Source organism: Nicotiana tabacum, chromosome 13 (assembly GCF_000715075.1).
Source record: "Nicotiana tabacum cultivar K326 chromosome 13, ASM71507v2, whole genome shotgun sequence".
Lineage (NCBI taxonomy): Eukaryota > Viridiplantae > Streptophyta > Magnoliopsida > Solanales > Solanaceae > Nicotiana > Nicotiana tabacum.
This window is the reverse complement of record NC_134092.1, coordinates 25981787-26004056: the sequence shown is the minus strand read 5'-3', so window position 1 is coordinate 26004056 and position 22270 is coordinate 25981787.

Sequence of the window (22270 nt, the reverse complement as noted above, 5' to 3'; positions counted from 1 at the left end):
AATTATGTTGCAGCGTGCAATCCGCTCTCCCAATATATTTCTTTTAATCAAGCATGTCATATATTTATTTCAATCAAGTATATATATAGACTTTTAAATAAGTCTGTTGCGGCGTGCAATCCGATCCCCCAATATTGACTTTTAAATAAGTCTATTGCGGCGTGCAATCTGATCCCCCAATATTGACTTTATAATAAGTCTGTTGCGGCATGCAACCCGATCCTCCAATATGGACTTTTTAATAAGTCTGTTGCGGCGTGCAACCCGATCCTCCAATATAGACTTTTTAATAAGTCTGTTGCGGCGTACAATCCGATCCTCCAATATAGACTTTTTAATAAGTCCGTTGCGGCGTGCAATAATTAATATAAAATTATAAGACAATAAGCATTCAATGATTATGATTTAATTATGAAACAAATAATGACAAATAGTAAATTATTATGAAAATCAGGGAGAAAATAGGCAGTTTAATATTTAATATGCTAAATGTCAAATAATATTTAAAAAATATAATTCAAATAGCATGTAACAATTAATGCAGGAATTCAAGAATTAATATATGACAAAGAATAGGAGAGAAATAATTATTATAATAATTAATTTATAATTTAAAACAATTTATGATTTTTCAAGTAAGCAGGCAAACAATTAATTTCACGACGTATAGACACTCGTCACCTCGTCTATACGTCGTTCACATGCTTTTCACATAACAAATAATTTAAGTGTTCTATTCTCTCAAGTCAAGGTTAACCACGACAGTTACCTCGCTTTGTAAATTTCAATCAATTACTCGACCAGAGCTTTTCCTTTTAAATTTGTCTCCAAAAGTTTCAAATCTATTCACGAACAATTCGATATACTCAATATGAATCATAGGAATTAATTCAATATGAATTTATAAATTTTCTGGATAACAATCCGAAATTCATTAAAATATTCGGCAGTGGGACCCACATCTCAAATCCCAAAAAAAACTTACGAAATTCGAACACCCATTTTGAGACGAGTTCAACCATACAAAAATTATCCATTTCCGATGTCAAATGGACCTTCAAATGTTAAATTTTCGTTTTTGGAAAATTTTATAAAAATCTGATTTTTCTTCCATAAATTCACGAATTCACGATATACATGAGTATGAAATCATGAAACATAATCAATGTAGGATAAGGAACACTTACCCCAATATTTTTCCGTGAAAATCATTCAAAAATCGCCTTACCCGAGCTCTAAAATGGAAAAGGGTTGAAAATGGGATGAATCCCATTTTCCAGAACTTAAGTTCTGTTTCTGGGACTTTTACCCTTCGCGAACGCGGTCAGTGCCTCGCGTTCGTGAAGCACAAATTTGTGATGTCCCATTAGATACTTTGCGAATGCGAGGGCTACTTCGCAAACGCGAAGCTTTCCTAGCTTGGCCTTCGCGAACGCGAGATGCCCTTCGCGAACGCGAAGGCAATTATCCCGGCCAGCCTCTTTCCCTTTGCGAACGCGAGGCTTCTATCGCGAACGCAAAGCTTTGAACCTCAAGCCTTCGTGAACGCGGTCACTCTGTTGCGAACGCGGTCACTCTGTTGTGAACGCGAAGCACAAAATGTGCTAGCCCCAATTTGCTCTTCGCGTTCGCGTGAGTACCTTCGCGGCGAAGAAGAACACACCAGAAGCCTGAAGTTTGCAGAAAACCAGATTTCCTAAGTCCGAAATCATCTCGTAGCCCATCCGAAACTCACCCGAGCCCTCGAGGCTCCAAACCAAACATGCACCCAAGTCCTAAAACATCATACGAACTTGATCGCGCGATCAAATCGCCAAACTAACACCTAGAACTACGAATCGGACACTAAATTAAAGGAAATTTTCAAGAAAATTTTAAAACCTTTATTTTTACAACTCGACGTCCGAATCACGTCAAATCAACTCTGTTTCTCACCAAATTCGGCAGACAAGTCATAAATATTATAGTGGACCTATGTCGTGCTCCGGAACTAAAATACGGACCCGAGGTCAATAAATCAAACATCAATAATTTCTTAGAAATCATTAAGCTTTCAAGCTTTTAAGTTTTCATCAAAATTCGATATCTCGGGCTAGGGATCTCGAAATTCGATTCCGGACATACGCTCAGGTTCCAAATCACGATACGGACCTATTGAAATTGTCAAAACACTGATCCGGGTCTGTTTACTCAAATGTTGACCAAACAACTTAGTTGAGTTTTAAAGCTCTATTTCCCATTTTAATCCATTTTTCACATAAAAACTTTCCAGAAAATTATACGGACTGCGCACGCAAGTCGAGAAATAATAAATGGTATTTTTCTAGGTCTTAAAACACAGAATTACTTATTAAATTTAAAGATGACATTTTGGGTTATCACATTCTCCACCTCTAAAACAAACGTTCGTCCTCGAACGAAGTTAGAAAAAAATACCTGAGTTGGAGAAAAGGTGTGGATATTTACTCTGCATGTCTGACTCGGACTCCCGGTAGATGCCTCTACCGGCTGACCTCTCCATTGTACCCGAACTGAAGGATAACTCTTAGACCTCAACTGTCAGACCTGCCGGGCTAGAATAGCCACCGGCTCCTCCTCATAAGTCAAATCTTTGTCCAATTGGACTGAGCTGAAATCTAACACATGGGACGGATCACCACGATATTTCCGTAGCATAGACGCATGAAACACCGGATGAACCGTTGATAAATTAGGTGGTAATACAAGCTTGTAGGCTACTTCACCCACCCTTTCAGGAATTTCAAAGGGTCCGATATATCTAGGGCTCAACTTGCCCTTCTTTCCGAACCTCATTACACCTTTCATAGGTGAAACCCGGAGCAATATTCTTTCTCCAACCATGAATGCAATATCACGAACTTTACGGTCGACATAACCCTTTTGCCTAGATTGAGCTGTGCGAAGTTGATCCTGAATAATCTTGACCTTATCCAAGGCATCCTGTACCAAATCGGTACCCAACAATCGAGCCTCTCCCGGTTCAAACCAACCAACTGGTGATCGGCATCGCCTTCCGTATAATGCCTCATATGGAACCATCTGTATGCTCGACTGGTAGCTATTATTATAAGCAAACTCCGCAAGTGGCAAGAAATGATCCCAAGAACCTCCAAAGTCTATAACACAAGCGCAGAGCATATCTTTCAATATCTGAATAGTGCGCTCTGACTGTCCGTCTGTCTGTGGATGAAATGCTGTACTCAACTCCACCCGCGTCCTAACTCACGCTGTACAGCCCTCCAGAGGTAAACTGCGTACCTCGATCTGAAATAATGACACTGGTACACCGTGAAGGCAGACAATCTCACGAATGTAAATTTCAGCTAACCTCTCTGAAGAATAGGTAACTGCCACGGGAATGAAATGTGCTGACTTGGTCAACCTGTCCACAACGACCCAAACTGCGTCAAATTTTCTCTGAGTCCGTGGGAGCCCAACAACAAAATCCATAGTGATACGCTCCCACTTCCACTCAGGAATTTCTAACTTCTGAAACAAACCACCAAGTCTCTGATGCTCGTACTTAACTTGCTGACAATTCAGACACTGAGCTACATATGCAACTATATCCTTTTTCATTCTCCTCCACCAATAATGTTGCCGCGAATCTTGATACATTTTGGCGGTACCTGGATGAATAGAATACCTGGAACTGTCTGCTTCTTCAAGAATTAATTCACGAAGCCCATCCACATTAGGCACACAAATACGACCCTGCATTTGCAGAACCCCATCATCCCCCACATCAATCTGTTTGGCATCACCGTGCCTCACTGTGTTAAGGACAAGTAAATAAGGATCATCATACTGCCTCACTTTGATGCGCTCATATAAAGAAGACCTAGCGACTGTGCAAGCTAGAACCCGACTGGGTTCTGAAACATCTAACCTCACGAAGTGATTAGCCAAAGTCTGAACATCTGCAGCTAATGGCCTCTCACCAACCGAAATATACGCAAGACTGCCCATACTCACAGCCTTTCTACTTAAAGTATCGGCCACCACATTGGCCTTTCCGAGGTGATACAAAATAGTGATATCATAGTCTTTCAACAACTCCAACCATCTTTTCTGCCTCAAATTAAGATCTTTTTGTTTGAACAGATACTGAAGGCTGCGATGATCAGTAAATACCTCACACGAGACACCGTAGAGGTAATGCCTCCAAATCTTCAGCGCATGAACAATGGCTGCCAATTCTAAGTCATGAACAGGATAATTCTTCTCGTGAACTTTCAACTGCCGCGACGCATATGCAATTACCTTGCCATCTTGCATTAATACTGCACCAAGCCCAATGTGAGATGCGTCACAATATACCGTATATGATCCTGAACCTGTCGATAATACCAACACTGGCGCCGTAGTCAAAGCAGTCTTGAGCTTCTGAAAGCTCAACTCACACTCGTCTGACCATCTGAATGGGACACCCTTCTGGGTTAGTCTGGTTAATGTGCTTGCTATATATGAAAACCCTTCCACGAACCGACAATAATAACCTGCCAAACCCAGGAAACTCCGGATCTCTGTAACTGAAGTAGGTCTAGGCCAATTCTGAATCGCCTCTATCTTCTTAGGATCCACCTTTATGCCTTCTGCTGATACCATATGCCCCAAAAAGGCAACTAAGTCTAATAAAACTCACATTTTGAAAACTTGCCATATAACTGATTATTCTTCAAAGCGTGAAGCACATTTTGAAGATGTTGCTCATGCTCCTCTCGACTGCTGGAGTAAATTAAGATATCATCAATGAATACAACCATAAAAGAGTCCAAATAAGGCTTGAACACCCGATTCATCAAATCCATAAATGCTGCTGGGGCATTTGTCAACCCAAATGACATTACTAGGAATTCGTAATGCCCATACCAAGTTCGAAAAGCTGTTTTAGGGACATCAGAGGCCCTAATCTTCAACTGATGGTAACCAGACCTCAAATCGATCTTCGAAAATACCTTGGCACCCTGAATCTGATCAAATAAGTCATAAATTCTTAGTAGCGGATATTTGTTTTTGATAGTGGCCTTGTTCAACTGCCGATAGTCTATACACATCCGCATAGAGCCAACTTTCTTCTTTACAAATAATACTGGTGCACCCAGGGCGAGACACTAGGTCTAATGAATCCTTGATCAAGCAATTCTTATCACTGCTCTTTCAATTCTTTTAACTCTGGCGGGGCCATACGGTATGGTGGAATAGAAATTGGCTGAGTGCCCGGAGCCAAATCAATACAGAAGTCAATATCTTGGCCGGGTGGCATCCCCGGCAAATCTGCAGGAAATACTTCTGGAAATTTACGAACAACTGGTACTGAGTCTATAGAAGGGACATCCGCACTGGGATCGCGAATATAAGCCAAATAGGCTAGACATCCTTTCTATACCATACACCGAGCTTTCATATAAGAAATAACCCTGTTGGCAGAATGGCCAAGAGTTCCTTTCCACTCTAACTAAGGTAACCCTGGCATAGCTAGGGTCACTATCTTGGCATGACAATCCAATATAGCATGATAAGGGGATAGCCAATCCATACCCAAGATGATATTAAAGTCTACCATATCTAGAAGTAGAAGATCCACACTAGTCTCAAGATTACCAATAGTAACCACACACGAACGATAGACATGATCTACTACAACAAAGTCTCCCACCAGTGTAGATACACATACAGAAGCACTCAGAGAATCACAAGGCACAACCAAATATGAAGCAAAATAGGAGGACACATAGGAATAAGTAGATCCTGGATCAAATAGAACTGAAGCATCTCTATGGCAAACTGGAATAATACCTGTGATCACGACCTCAGATGACTCAGCCTCAGGCCCAGTTGGAAAAATATAAAATCGGGGCTGGGCCCCACCACTCTGAACTACGTCTCTGGGACGGCCTCTAACTGGCTGGCCTCCACCTCTAACGTTCTGACCTCCACCTCTAATGGCCTGACCTCCACCTCTAATAGCCTGACCTCCACCTCTAGCTGCCTGACCCCTACCTCTAGCTGGCTGAGCAAGCGGTGAAGCAACCGGTGCCGGTGTGATGGCACGAGAATATTGCCGAGATCTGTTACTCACCAATCTAGGGCAATACCTCCTGATGTGACCAATGTTCCCACACTCATAACACCCATCGTGATGACGTGGCTGCTGAAGTTGAAGCTGACCCAGATGGGCCAGATAACCACTGTAGTAACTCTGGAGTGGTGGTGCACTGATAGGAGCTGAATGTGCACTGAATACTGGCTGCCCAGAGTAAGGCATAATAGGATCGTGACTCTATGAAGCACCGGGAGATGCATGAAGTGCTGAATGAAATGATCTGGGAGGATGACCCCTAACAAAATTACCCCTGCCTCCAGACGAGGCACCACTGGAACCACCGAACTGACGAGGCCTCTTATCGGACCTCTGCCCTCTTTCCTGTGCAAGAACCATCTCAATCCTCCTTGCGACATTAGCAGCCGCCTGAAAAGAAATCTCACTTCTAGTCTCCTTGGCCATCTAAAGTCTGATAGAGTGAGTGAGTCCCTCAATAAACCTCCTCACTCTCTCTCTCTCTCCGTAGGTAGTAAAAGGAGAGCATGACGGGCCAAATCCACAAAACGGGACTTATACTGAGTAACAGTCATACTTCCCTGCTGTAGACGCTCAAATTGCTTGCGGAATTTCTCTCTCAGTGTGATAGGGAGGAACTTTTCCAGACATAGCTGAGAGAACTACTCCCATGTAAATGCAGGCGATCCAACTGGTCTGGTCAATGTATAATCTCTCCACCATCTCTTGGCGGAACCTGTCATCTGAAATACAGCAAAATCAACCCCATTAGTCTGAACTATAACCATGTTCCACAACACCTTATGGCAGCATTCAAGATAATTCTATGGGTCCTCAGAAGGTGTACCACTGAAGTGAACTAGAAAGAGCTTGGTAAACTTATCCAGTCTTAATAAGGCCTCAAAAGACATGGCGGGCCTATCACCGATCTGTGCCGCAATAACTGGCTGAACTACCCCAACTGGCGGGGCTGCTGGAACCTGATTCTTGGGAGCCATATGCTCCGGAGCGGGAGTAGTGCGAGTTTGTGCTCCTCCCCCAGCCTATGAGATGGCTGGTGCCACCGGAAATGTACCATTCTGGGCTACGCCTTCCATAAGACTTACTAAATGGACTAGAGCGTCCTGAAGTACTGGAGTGGCTATAAATCCTTCCGGGACCTGAATTGGTCCAACTGGTACATTCTGAACTGGAACCTCCTCCTGAAGGTCCACCTGAGGTTCTATAATAGGTGCAGCTGCTCGAGCTCTGGACTGAGCTCTACCTCGGCCTCTAACACGACCTCGACCTCGACCTCTACTCTTGGCCATAGTTGCCACCGGGGGTTCTAGTCCATGTCCATCGATAGAGGTATTACATGTTCTCACCATCTGCGAGAGAATAAGAGTAGAATAGTTCAATCATCGATGATAGAATAAAATTGTGAGACCTATGTAACATAATGCTCCGATACCAACTGTCACGACCCGAAATTCCCACCTTTCGGACCGTGATGGCGTCTAATATTTCACTTACTAGGCAAGCCAATGTTAGAATAATATTAACCGATTTTTAAACAATCTTTACATTATTAATAATCAAGGAACCAAAAGTGGAAGCAAAGTTTGAAATATAGTAAAATAATCCATAAAAATAACGGTGTCTAAATACCATCCCAGAATTGGTGTCACAAGTGCAAGAGCTTCTAGAATAAATACAAATAAAGGTCCGAATAAAATAAAGCTGTCTGAAAATAAACACACAGCTAAAGTAAAATAGACGGGGACTTCAGAACTGCAGACGCCATGCAGTTATACCTCAAGTCTCCTCTGGTAGCTGAAATCCGAGCAAGTCTAAGGTAAGCCGCCGGGACCAACTCCAAAATCTGTACAAGAAGTGCAGAGTGTAGTATCAGTACAACCGACCCCATGTACTGGTAAGTGCTGAGCCTAACCTCGACAAGTAGTGACGAGGCTAAGGCGGTTCACTTACATTAACATGTACGCAATATTAATAACAACAACAAATAATATAAATAAATCAGGTAACTCATTCATAATAATTGAAGCCAACTCAGCAATCATAATCCATTATTATTTCAACCTATTCTGTTGCAGCATGCAACCCGCTCTCACAATATATTCACATTCAATTCTGTTGCAGCGTGCAACCCGTTCTCCCAATATATTTCTTTTAATCAAGCCTGTCATATATTTATTTCAATTAAGTATATATATAGACTTTTAACTAAGTCTGTTACGGCATGCAACCCGATCCTCCAATATGAACTTTTTAGTAAGTCTGTTGTGGCGTGCAACCTGATCCTCCAATATAGACTTTTTAATAAGTCTGTTGCGGCGTGCAACCCGATCCTCCAATATGAACTTTTTAATAAGTCTGTTGCGGCGTGCAACCCGATCCTCCAATATATCCATTTCAATGAATTCTTATAGAAGAAATTTCTCCAATAAATGCAACAATTAATATAAAATTATAAGACAACAAGCATTCAATAATTATGATTTAATTACGAAACAAACAACGATAAATAGCAAAGTATTATGAAAATCAGGGAGAAAATAGACAGTTTAATATTTAATATGCTAAATATCAAATAACAATTAAAACACATAATTCAAATAGCCTGTAACAATTAATGCAAAAATTTAAGAATTAATATATGACAAAGAATAGGAGAGAAACGGTTATTGTAATAATTAATTTATGATTTAAAACAATTTATGATTTTCCAAGTAAGAAGGCAAAAAATTAATTTCACGACGTATAGACACTCGTCACCTCGCCTATATGTTGTTCACATGCTTTTCACATAACAAATAATTTAAGGGTTCTATTCCCTCAAGTCAAGGTTAACCACGGCACTTACCTAACTTTGTAAATTCCAATCAATTACTCGACCATAGCTTTTTCTTTTAAATTTGTCTCCAAAAGCTTTAAATCTATTCACAAACAATTCGATATACTCAATATGAATCATAGGAATTAATTCCATATAAATTTATAAATTTTCTGGATAAAAATTTGAAATTTATTAAAAATATTCGGTAGTGGGACCCACATCTCAAATCCCGAAAAAACTTACGAAATTCGAACACCCATTTTGAGACGAGTTCAACCATACAAAAATTATCCAATTCCGATGTCAAATGGACCTTCAAATGTTAAATTTTCGTTTTTGGAAGATTTTATAAAAATCTGATTTTTCTTCCATAAATTCACGAATTCATGATATACATGAGTGTGAAATCATGAAACATAATAAATATAGGATAAGGAATACTAACCCCAATATTTTTCCGTGAAAATCATCCAAAAATCGCCTTACCCGAGCTCAAAAATGGAAAAGGGTTAAAAATGGGAAGAATCCCATTTTTCAGAACTTAAGTTCTGTTTCTGGGACTTTTACCCTTCGCGAACGCGGTCAGTGCCTCGCGTTCGCGAAGCACAAATTTCTGATGTCCCATTTTACACTTCGCGAATGCGAGGGCTACTTCGCGAACTCGAAGCTTGCCTAGCTTGGCCTTCGGGAACGCGAGATGCCCTTCACGTACACGAGGCAATTATCCTGGCCAGCCTCTTTCCCTTCGCGAACGCGAGGCTTCTATCGCGAACGCGAAGCTTTGAACCTCAAGCCTTCGCGACTGCGGTCACTCTTTCGCAAACGCGAAGCACAAAATATGCCAGTCCCAATTTGCTCTTCGCGTTCGCGAGAGTACCTTCGCAAACGCGAAGAAGAACACACCAGAAGCCTGAAGTCTACAGAAAACCAGATTTCCTAAGTCCGAAATTATCTCGTAGCCCATCCGAAACTCACCCGAGCCCTCGGGGCTCCAAACCAAACATGCACGCAAGTCCTAAAATATCATACGAACTTGCTCGCGCTACCAAATCACCAAACTAATACCTAAAACTACGAATCAGACACCAAATCAAAGAAAATTTTCAAGAAAACTTTAAAACCTTTATTTTTACAACCGGACGTCCGAATCACGTCAAATAAACTCTGTTTCTCACCAAATTAGGCAGACAAGTCATAAATATTATAGTGGACCTATGCCAGACTCCGGAACCAAAATACGGACCCGAGGTCAATAAATGCAACATCAGTAATTTCTTAGAAATTATTAAACTTTCAAGCTTTTAATTTTTTATCAAAATTCTATATCTCGGGTTAGGGACCTCAGAATTCGATTTCGGGCATACGCCCAAGTTCCAAATCAAGATACGGACTTACGGAATTGTCAAAATACTAATCCGGGTCCGTTTGCTCAAAATATTGACCAAAGTCAACTTAATTGAGTTTTAAAGCTCTATTGCCCATTTTAATATATTTTCACATAAAAACTGTCCGAAAAATTATACGAACTGCGCACGCAAGTCGAGAAATGATAAATGGTATTTTTCGAGGACTTAGAATACATAATTACTTATTAAATTTAAAGATGATATTTTGGGTTATCACAGTATTACATCATAAACTAAAAGGAGTATGCAAAAGATTTAGTATCTTGTCAAGGCAAGCATTTGGAGATATATATAAATAGCTAAAAAGATTGGATAAGGAAATAGCAAAACTGGAAGAAGCAATGATAGAACATAATTCACCATTTAGAAGATCTAAGCTTAACAAAGTTAAAGTAGAATACCTACAGGTTATGAAGGCACAAGATGTAGCCTTGAGACAAAAAGCAAAGACTAATTGGCTAAAAAATAGGGATAAGAACACTGCCTACTTTCGTAGTGTCATAAAGGGGAGAAGGAAGAGGCTAAATATTTGGAGGATATAAGATGAAGAGAGTATATGGAGGAAAGGAAATGAGGACATAGCAAAAATAATATTTCAATATTTTTAGAAAATCTTTGATCATAGAGATGCCATAAATGACATGTCAGCTCTGAATTGCCTAAGTCCTACAGTGACAGAAGAAGATAATACAAAGCTTACATCCATACCTGCAATGGTACATGTAAAAAATATCATTTTCTCTATAAATCCAAAACATGCACTAGGACCAGATGGACTAAATGCGCTCTTTTACCAGGTATGTTGGGCAGTAATCTCAGAGGATGAGTATAATGGAATAGTGACTTATTTGGGGGGGGGGGGAGGGGATAAACTTCCCCAAATTCTTTACCCGCACCTACATTGTAATGATAGCAAAGGTGGATTTTCCACATAGCCTAACTGATCTTAGGCCAATCAGTCTATATAATGTTTCAAGTGAATCGTATCAAAAGTGTTGAATGCTAGAGTAACCCAATTGCTGCCAAGGATCATATCCCCCAACCAGTCAGGGTTTATTAAAGGAAGACTAATCTCTAAAAATATACTAATGGCAGTGGACATTATTAGAGAGATTAGAAAATCAAATAAAGGGAGGAATATAGTGATGAAACTGGATATGGAAAAAGCATATGATCGGGTTGCTTGGCCATTCCTATGTTATAAGATGAGAAAGCTCGATTTTTGCTGAAGAATGGATAGAGCTAATTTACATGCATATATCTGGAAATTCGTACTCCTTGATAGTAAATGATCAAAGATATGATTTCTTTAAGTCTAAGAATAAGTTAAGACAAGAAGATCGGATCTCACCGTCACTCTTTGTATCGAGTCCAAAGCTACTTTCCACCATGCTAAATGAGTTGCAGAACTGGAGAAATTTCAGCAATATTTTCATGAACAAACTATGTTCACAGGTTACACATTTAGCTTTTGCAGATGACCTAATACTCTTCTCAAGTGACAAGAAGAGTACACTTAAGTAGATAATGAAAACCTTGAAAAAATACAAAGTTGTGTCGGGACAAAAATTAAATAAAGCAAAGAGCTGTATTATGCTAGATCCAAAGGCATCAATGAGGACTATGGAGAGACTGATCAGACTTATGGGGATGCACATCAAACACTTTCCAATCATATATTTGGGATTCCAATTGATATCATGGAGATAGAAAATTGCTCATTACTCAAACATGGTTAATAAAGTGACTAATAGAGTAAAGGGATAGAAAAATAAACTTCCCTCAATAGGAGGAAAAATCATACTTATCAGGCATGTATAACAAGCAATTCCTATACATCTATTATCAATAGTACACCCACATAAAGGAGTATTGTCTCAAATAGAGAAAATATTAGAAAATTTCTTTTAGAAAGGTGCAGACGGTCATGATAGACATCATTGGATAGCCAGAAAATCTTTGTACTATCCTTAAAATGAAGGAGAAGCTCAGTTTAGTTGCCTAGAAGATGTTTGCAAAGCTTTTACAGTGAAATCATAGTAGAATCTCAGGACTGGGAACTCATTATGGAGAGACTTTATGCTTGCCAAGTATTGCAGAAGAGGTCGTCCCACAATCATGCAATGGAATCCAGGGCAATCTCAAACCTGAAAGGAGTTATGCAATATCAAAGAGGTAGTAGAAAAGCAGATAGCCTGGAAGATTGGTGAAGGAAATGTTTCTTTCTGGTTTGATAATTGGACCAGAAAAGGGGCTCTATGTAGACTATTGGATGGGGGGTCCAATCCCAAAAATGTACCACTGAAAGAAGTGTGCGTCAATGGGGCTTGAAAATTGTATACCTTGGGGATGGATATTCCAGATGCATTAAAAAATGAAGTGTTAGACCAACAAATCATAGTAAATCCAGGGAAGAAGGACAAGGCCATTTGGATGGCTACCAGTAATGGCTATTTTACTGTTGATTCGGCCTGGGATTATATGAGGCAAAATAGAAACCAGTCATAGGTAAATTCAAAGATTTGGCAAAAGCATGTACCTTTCAAAATGGCTTTCAACACATGGACGACGCTGAATAACAGGTTACCTACTGATGATCGCATACAAAACTTTGGAATCCATGTGGAGCCAAAATGCTACCGTTGTAGACCTACAGTAGAAGAGGTTGAAAGTGTTTGAATATTTCTTCTGCTCAAGCAAAAGGGTGCAAACAATATAGACCAAATTTGCAGGAGCCTTTGGCATGTCAGTAAGAGACCTACAATGCAAACATATCTTGAAATGGCAAAAACCTCTACAGATGGACATGTTGGAGATGGTTGCGTTCAGATACAGACAATTGAAGGCCCCGGGGATACAATTCGAGCCTCTTTAAGCTTGAGCTATGTGTTACCTTCCACTTTAGTTCTGATAAAAAAGTCATGTGCATACATAGAATAGAGGTCGGCATGTCGATCTCTCAAATAGATATAGGAGGCCACGCTATGTTTCAAATTTAAAGAATCAATAAAAGGTGCCGCTTTCTATTAAAATAAAAAAAGATCAACTTGTCCTACATATACTCATTTGTTACATTGAAGAACCGTGGTTGAGAAAAGGCTAATTTTCTAATTTATTAGAACTATTCTTTACTTTAAGTTGATTAAAAAAACCTTTCGGAATTAAACAGAAGAAACAAAACTGAGATAAGAAGTTAAATTAAATTCCTTGACATAATTAAGTTTCAAATTCCAATTTTAAAGATAGAAGTTGCAATTAATTTAGATTTTAACTCCTAGAAATGGCAGTGTTTCTTATAGCCGAGACTTCTTTTCCCTACTAATAAATGATGCACGAAAAGAAAACTATCACAAAAGCTAAAAAATTCATGCCAGAAGAGAAAACAATTCCTGAAAGCATAGTTTGAAACATGCTGAAAGTTTGGTGATTAATTTCGATAAAATTCAAAAAATATCATTGACAAGTTTGAAACTTTGAGTTTGAGCTCGAATCTGAAATTTATTATAAGGATTTGTGATAGATGGTGTTGAAACTTGTTAAAACATTGTCAAACAGTTGAATGTAAAGTTGAAGAAGGTGCTCGGAAGGATTGGTGGTGGTGTGGTGAGGGATGGGTATCGGTCGGTTCGGTTCGATTTTGTAGAATTTCGATTTATTCGATTTTCGATTTGTGTTTTTAATAACCAAGACCGAACTATAATAGCTTCGGTTTGGTTCGGTTTATTCATTTTCGGTTCGGTTTAATCGGTTTGATTTTTCGGTTTCAAGCCACGGCAAAAATAGTACGAAACAATGAAAATAGATTAATTACTTGTTACAGAAAAAGACAAGAAATAAGAAATCACATCAAATACACTAAAAATATAAGAATCTTTATGCAAGAGTTATGGAAGCACAACTTAACTAAAGAGTTTGATGCATTTAGTATAAATTCCGGTAAGTTTTTACCTTAATTTATATACCTTAATACCCAATTAAATCCCAGAAAACAATAATAAAAAGAAGCTTCCCAAAAGTTAAATGTATTTAGTATTTTACATTATATGGAAGGAACCTAAAGAAAAGAAGGAAACAAAGGAAAAAAAAGGGTGTACTGTTGTATAACAGATTTAATCAAGTGAAGTGGACGCGAAGAAAAGAAGCTCCACTTGACATATTCTCTGTAGCTGCTCCCTCTTTTAAATCTTTACCTCAGCAAACACACTACATTACTACTTAACAGTCTTGAACTAGTAAAAGCTATGTATTCATATCGTGGGAAATATATATAGCCATATTAGTAAAAGCTATATATTCTTTCAAAGAGTAACACGGTAAGGGACTAAGAGTAAAAATATTGGTAAAAAAAACAGTTTTTCGGTTTAATCTGTTACACCCCATGTTTTCGCACGTGAAAGTAAGTCACAAGTAAATTCGTGACGGTGAGAGGATAAGAGAATCGAAGAAAATGAGTTTCGTCGAAATTTGACAATTTGGGATAAAATACGGTCCGAGCTATAATACTCGGTATTTATGAACTAATGTCGTACAAGATACTACATGACCATGATAGTGAGGTGTACAAGGTAAGTTAAAAGTGAGTAGTATTTTCAGTAAGTTGAGATAATTCTTAATTATATGAATAATTGGATAATTAATTATTTTTAGTGGGAGATTAATTAAAATCTTTGGATAATTAAAGATTTTGGATGACTTAACCCCACAAAAACGTGGCAGCAGATCCTGTCATTCTTAAAGTGACTATCAAGTCTTATATATGTGGCAAATTTAGAGGATTAAGTGGCTTACTCATCAACTAAGTGGGCCACACCCACTAAAGACTTTTCAACAATTAGTAACGTGAGATGCCATCTTTCTATGGGTTTCTAAACGTGAGATGTTATCTTATTATGAGTTTCTAAAGACTTAAATGGTAGTTTCTAAAGGCTTAACGTGAATTTCTTAAAATGAGTTCATGTTTGCATTACAAATCAATGGAATCTCTTATAGAAAGTGGCCGGTCGTGAGTTCTTCAAAGAGCAAAATAATTCCATATCAAAATTAGATAACGTTGGTTGTTGATTCTTTAAAGCGTGAATTGTAAATTCTAAGAGAATCGGTTCAGGTATGTTAAGGCTAAACCCTTCCTTCATTTTGGCATGATCTCGTAATTACATGTGTTTGATAACGAGGCATAAAGAGAAGTTCATACTCCCGAATTTATATACATTATCCTAGTCTCATAAATTACAGTATTTTCCTTACCGAAACTTCATATTTAATTGAGTATTGTCTTCTTCCAGTCAAGAGAGGAGAGAGCCTATATATACAGTATTACAGTATTTTCATTACCGTCGAGCTATAATCGATGGACAAGCCTCGATTGGAAATCTCTGAGCAGATGGTAAGTTATATACCGAGCCTACTGTGTCTGAACGCCTATGAGCGAGCCCAGTTGGCCGAGATACAGAGCCTAGTATGGCCGAGCGCCTATGAGCGAGCCTACTACGGCAAAGTAGTTATATATATATACCGAGCCTTATAAGGCGGGATATCTATTTTAATTATTATATTGAGAGAGTTGAGTCAGTATCAATAGGTAAGCATATCTTCAGATTATCTTTGACTCCCAGTTACTTTCAGTTATTATATTATCAGTTCAGTTTCAGTTATTCTGTTGCCTTACATACTCGGTACATTATTTCGTACCGACGTCCCTTTTGCTGGGAACGCTTCATTTCGTGCTTGCAGGTCCTGATAGACAACTGGATCGACCTTCCTAGTAGACAGAGTCAAACATCAGCTTGGTTGGTAAGCTCCACTTCCTCAGAGTTACCAGGTCTAGACCTTGGAGTCCATCTTATGTATATCTGTATATATGTTATGGGTAGGTCGGGGCCCTGTTCCGATAACAGTACATCTATCAGTAGAGGCTTGTAGACATATCATGTCAGTTACTACAGTATATTGGGCTAGTATGCCTTGTATGTATATTTTGTTGGTTTGCCAGTTGTAGTAGTTATGATGGCCTTGTCGGCCCAGCTTTATATTGATGTTTAGTCAGCGTTCGCAAATTATCTTGCAATGTGGCCCATGGCCAATGTATGACATTATATGTTCAGAGTCCCTTAGTCGCAAGTTGGTACGCAAGGATAGGTAAGGCACCGAGTGCCGGTCTTGCCCCTAGGTTCGGGGCGTGGTAGAAGTGGTATCAGAGCAGTTCTGTCCTAGGGAGTCTACAAGCCATGCGTGTGTTGTGCACCACACTTATAAGCAGGAGGCTGCATGGCATTTAGGATTGTCACTCTTTCTTCTTACTCTAGATCGTGTGGTAGAGCTCTATTGTAAGAACTCAATTTCCTAAACTCTATCTTATTCATAATACGACGATGCCTGCATCCAGGAAGACGGTTGGTAAGAGATATAGTTGTGGAAGAGTTGAGTTAGAGGAACTCGATTTTTTTGCATCATGCTTATGATGGATAAATATGAGGTATTCAGCAGATCATGTGTGTACTAAGACGTGTAAGCTTCTTGATAAGGATCCCTAAGGCCAGAATAGTCATCCACTCTTACGGTAAAAAGGAATAAGAGAATCAGAAGGTATACACAAGTTTCAGGAAGTAACAGAAGCAAGGTGAAGAAGGGTACGAGGTACCCAGTTAATGAAGATTAACAGTATTTACAATTCAAGTAGAGAAATATAAGCATTTTTGAGTTACCTTCAATTGTAACAGAGGTATGTACAATTAGTCACACCCATCTCAGTTATGCTCCATGGGAGCCAACAGATATAGTTTAAGAGAAGGACGGGATATCAGGATCCAGCTGGGGTTAAAGTAATCCAAAATGTTGGATGGATTGTTAGCGTTAGCTGACATTCCAAAGGATAATGCGAATGTGCTAATAGATCTCCTTGTGAGACATCCAGATAGTGCACTCTAAAATAGTACAGCTAAATATGAGTACTGCAAAGACAGGCACTGGAGGCCTTGAAAGGATAAATATTACCTTAGTATGGCTCCCGTCCCTAGTAGAGGAAGAATGTTAGGCAACCTGAAGAGCCAGCAGATGGAGCAAGGGGAGGTAAAAGCAAAAGAATGTCTTATTGAAGTTTTCAGAATAAAGTGATAGACAGAAATGTTAGCAGGGAAATAAGCAGAGGGTTATTGAAGCATTATAAGTAAGATGTGATAAATGGATGACAACGGTAGATCAAAAAAAATGACAGTATTACAGAGTCTATATCAAGTAAAGGAAAAGATGAGAGGTGACAGGCCTGGAGAAAATAAAAGAGTATAGGACATAAAGTCATATCCCCATTTCGAGAAATAAGTTTGTGACTCCAATGAGACTACCAAAAGGAAAAATTAGACCCCAGAGTAATAAGAAATTAACATGGACTGATGAACAAGATAAACTAAACATGAACTAGGGACTGAGTAATAGTCGGCATCATGAGAATTTCAAAGATTGCATCCCGGCGATAATAGAATGGACAACAGAAGAATACCCTTTAAAGGTCATTCAGGAAGACGCTTCCCTAAAGCAAGTAAGGTAAGTAAAGTTAAGCTTAAGGGACTGTATGTGCCAGTTACACTAAGTGTCACCCTCTTGAGTGAGGAATTTCGTTACCCTTGGTACAGAATGATTACCGCAAGGCGAGTAAGGATCATCGATGATATGAAAAGATGCCAAAGATGAGAAGGTAAAACATCTATACGTAGATCACCGTAGCACTAAATCTTAGTGCTCCGATAAAGGGGGAAATATGGTGTGATGTGGCATTAAGTCAAAATTAAGTGGTTCTAGTAACTATGGAATGGTAAAGTTAGAATGTGGTAAAAAATAAGAAAGGGATGAGATTGCACTCATTCAAATCCTACAGATATGCTATAATTCCAGAACATTATGCAAGCACGGCATCAAGGAGAGGAAGTAAGGGTTTCTACCCGAGATGTTATTGATAGATAAGGAACTAGTGCGAGACGTAAGTTAAGACAAAGGAAATAACCCAAGAAAGATTACGCAAAATATTAATATGAGAATGGGCCAACGAGTAGTTAGTAGTTGATTCATGAAGAGTCTAGTTATGACTAGACAAGAGGTTACAGACAAATCAATAGATCGTGCAAGATAAATATAGTGAAACCCAATATAGTAAATTCAGCCTCACAGTTATAACATTATAATGCCTAAGATATATTCATATAAGAATTGGGGTAGTGAAAAAGGTACCGTATGAGTGTTACAGAAATAAAAGATAATGCCACTGGGAAAACAATCAAAATATTAGTTCAGAAGCACCTTACAAGCACAAAGGGAGTGGAGAAAAGTAACTACGGATTATTATAGGCGGGGAAGAACATCAAATATTCTGTCAAGTATACGATATAATAAGCTCGCAGCTTCACAAGAGTCAGAGGGTCTTCCCTAAGTACTAAAACGAAAGACTAGCTGAGGAATTAAGGATGAAGGCTTCAACCTACATAGAGTGACCTACAGTGGAAACGATCATGTAAAAAAACCAGTCTCACTAAACATTGTATGCACTCCATGAGGAAGTGGCACCTACCGTGGCTAAGGAACGGGAAGAAAATAAAAAGTAATATTCGAGATTATATGAGTTGCACAAAAATTTTGTCATGCATGGGAACTGAGATAAGCTAAGTATGCATGCAACAAGTAGAAAAACGACCAGGAAAAGTAATTGCTTACATTTAAAGAAAGCTGAGAAGGAACGAAATGAATTATTCGATCAATGATCCCGAGTGAGTTACGTTATGAATGCACTTTAGATTTCGGAGTATTATCCATACAGAATATATGTTAACAATCATACAACTGTAGAAGACTCCGGTATAAGTTAAAAGAAAGAATTGAGTTCGGGTCATAGACAAGGGATTGAATTATTAAATGATGGTATCATGATATTCCATAGCGGCTATGAAAGACTAAAGTAATAACTAATACCAGGAGCCGCAGATTGGAAGATAGCTTAAGCCTACACAAAGGCTGATCAAAATGAATAGTAAACTAAAGAGTTACATCAACAAAGCAAATCAGGAGTCTGATTATTGGACCCGACAAATTTTAGACATCATGATTGAGAACATTGCAAAATCTCTCTTAATATCAGAGGTACAAGAGAGATAGTATAGCAACCATATTCTATAATGGCTCTACAATAAAGCCAATTAGAAGAGCACCAGCCTCATAAGAATTCAATATAAAGCTCCCATCGGATTGTGTATGCACCAGAGGTGCAAGTGTTATAATAGAGCTTAAAGGTGAACAACGTATGAGTTACTCAAATGCAGAAGGTTGTGAATAGTCTGTACTTCAGATAGAAGGCCAGAAATGCTGAGACTCAGTATCCAGGAATGATAACGGCATCGTCAGTGGCATATTTTCCGGCCTATGGTTTCTAGGTATCAAGAATCCTAATTAAGAGAGTAAAGAAGAGTTAGAGACGATGTGATGTCTCGCTTGATGTTCCAGGATGACATAAGGAAATCTATGATGCAAGCAAGTTGAAGAAAGGTTGTGAGTAGTATAAATAGATATGTGTAGGTCGCAAGCTAAAGTATGGTAAAACAACAAGGTTTTAGGAAGACAGGAGAAAGAATAAGAAAAGGCAAGTGCGAAAGTGACGAGAATGGACCTCGGGATTAAGCCCATGAAAACAAAAGAGCTGATGGTTTCTCTAAGTTATAGAAAGCTCAATATAGTCTAAATGAACTCAAAGGAGTCTACGACTAGTAGCATTTAGAAGAAATGGAATGTTGCCCTGGTAGTAGGATGCGGGTGTAATTGTGATAGATGAAAGATGACGTTTGGGCCTTCTATTGAGTAATGCTTTCATGAATTGTACAGGATTAAAATACCCACGTAAGGTGAATCATATTGAGATGCTATGAAATACAGTTATGGATGTATGGCATCACCCCAAGTGGATCAGAAAAATCACTTCAAATGTTCCTCGATACAGCGTGGGCCCTAATGATTACATAAGAGGTCAAGTTATCAGTGGTAGACTATGGATCAATGTTAAGGTGAATCGACAATAGATGGATAAAGTTCCAACGTATGAGAGGAGATAGGGATTCCATCCTTTAGATGAACAATAATAAGGAAGCATTGAAGGACTTAGATTTATACATCTATGATGAGAAGCGAGAGAGTAACCTGGAATTGGATAGCAGACCTCGATAATAATAAAACCAAGGTAAGAGTTATGATATAGTATGACCTACCTAGATGCAATAAAGTCACACGGGTGGATAACCGGGGCTATGAAATAAGATATAGCAATACTCGTAAGTTCGATAAAGTACCGAGCAAAGAACTTCAGTACACCTATAGATGCCCAAAGGGACATCTTGTCAAGTTCTGTATATGTTCCCAAAAATGAGGCCTAGAGATTGGCTAAAAGCTGAAGGGAAGACTCAAAGAGACGCACATACAAGGAAAAAGTCGTACATGCTGCATGACCAAAGGTAGCAACAGTTACGAGATTGAAAGGATTCTAACCACAAGTCATGCTGTGAGAAAAACACCTAAAGGGGGGGAATGCCTTGGCCTTTGGATTTATTCACAAAACAATTTCCTAGATGGCAAGGAAAGTATTAAAACCATTCGTAAGAGCTATCATTGCACCTGTCAACATTCGAGGATGAATGTTCTAAAGGGGGAAATGATGTTACACCCCATATTTTCGTACGTGAAAGTACGCCATAAGTAAATTTGTGATGGTGAGAGGATAAGCGAATCGAAGAAAATGAGTTTCGTCGAAATTTGACAAATTAAGATAAATACGGTCCGAGCTATAATACCCGATATTTATGGACTAGTGCCATATAATGCACTACTTGACCATAATAGTAAGGTGTACAAGGTAAGTTAAAAATGAGTAGTATTTTAAGTAAGTTGAGATAATTTTTAGTTATGTGGATAATTGAGTAATTAATTATTTTTAGTGGGAGATTAATTAAATTCTTTGGATAATTAAAGATTTTGGATGGCTTAACCCCGCAAAAACATGGCAGCATACCCTTTCATTCTTAAAGTGACTATTAAGTCTTATATAGGTGGAAAATTTAGAGGATTAAGTGGCTTACTCATCAACTAAGTGGGCCACACCCACTAAAGACTTTTTAACAATTAGTAATATAAGATGCCATCTTACTATGGGTTTATAAACGTGAGATGCTATCTTACTATGAGTTTCTAAAGACTTAAATGTGAGTTTCTAAAGGCTTAACGTGAATTTCTTCAAATGAATTCATGTGTGCATTACAAATCAATGGAATCTCTTATAGAAAATGGCTGGTCGTGAGTTCTTCCAAGAGCAAAACAATTCCATTCCAAAATTAAATAACGTTGGTTATTGATTCTTTAAAGCGTGAATTATAAATTCTAAGAGAATCGGTTCAGGTATATTAAGGCTAAACCCTTCCTTCATTTTGGCATGATCTCGTAATTACATGTGTTTGATAACGAGTCATAAAGAGAAGTTCATACTCCCGAATTTATATACATTATCCTAATCTTATAAATTACAGTATTCTCCTTATCGGGACTTCATATTTAATTGAGTATTGTCTTCTTCCAGTCAAGAGAGGAGAGAGCCTATATATATAGTATTACAGTTCATTACCGTCAAGCTATAATCGATGGGTAGGCCCTTATTGGGTAACCTCTGATCAGATGGTAAGTTATATAGCGAGCCTATTGTGGCCGAGCGCCTATGAGCGAGCCCAGTTGGCCGAGATACAGAGCCTAGTATAGCCGAGCGCCTATGAGAGAGCCTACTACGGCAAAACAGTTATATATATATACCGAGCATTATAAGGGCGGACAATTATTTTACTTATTATACTGAGAGAGTTGAGTCAGTATCCGCAGGTAAGCATATCCTCAGATTATCTTTGACTACCAGTTACTTACACTTATTATATTATC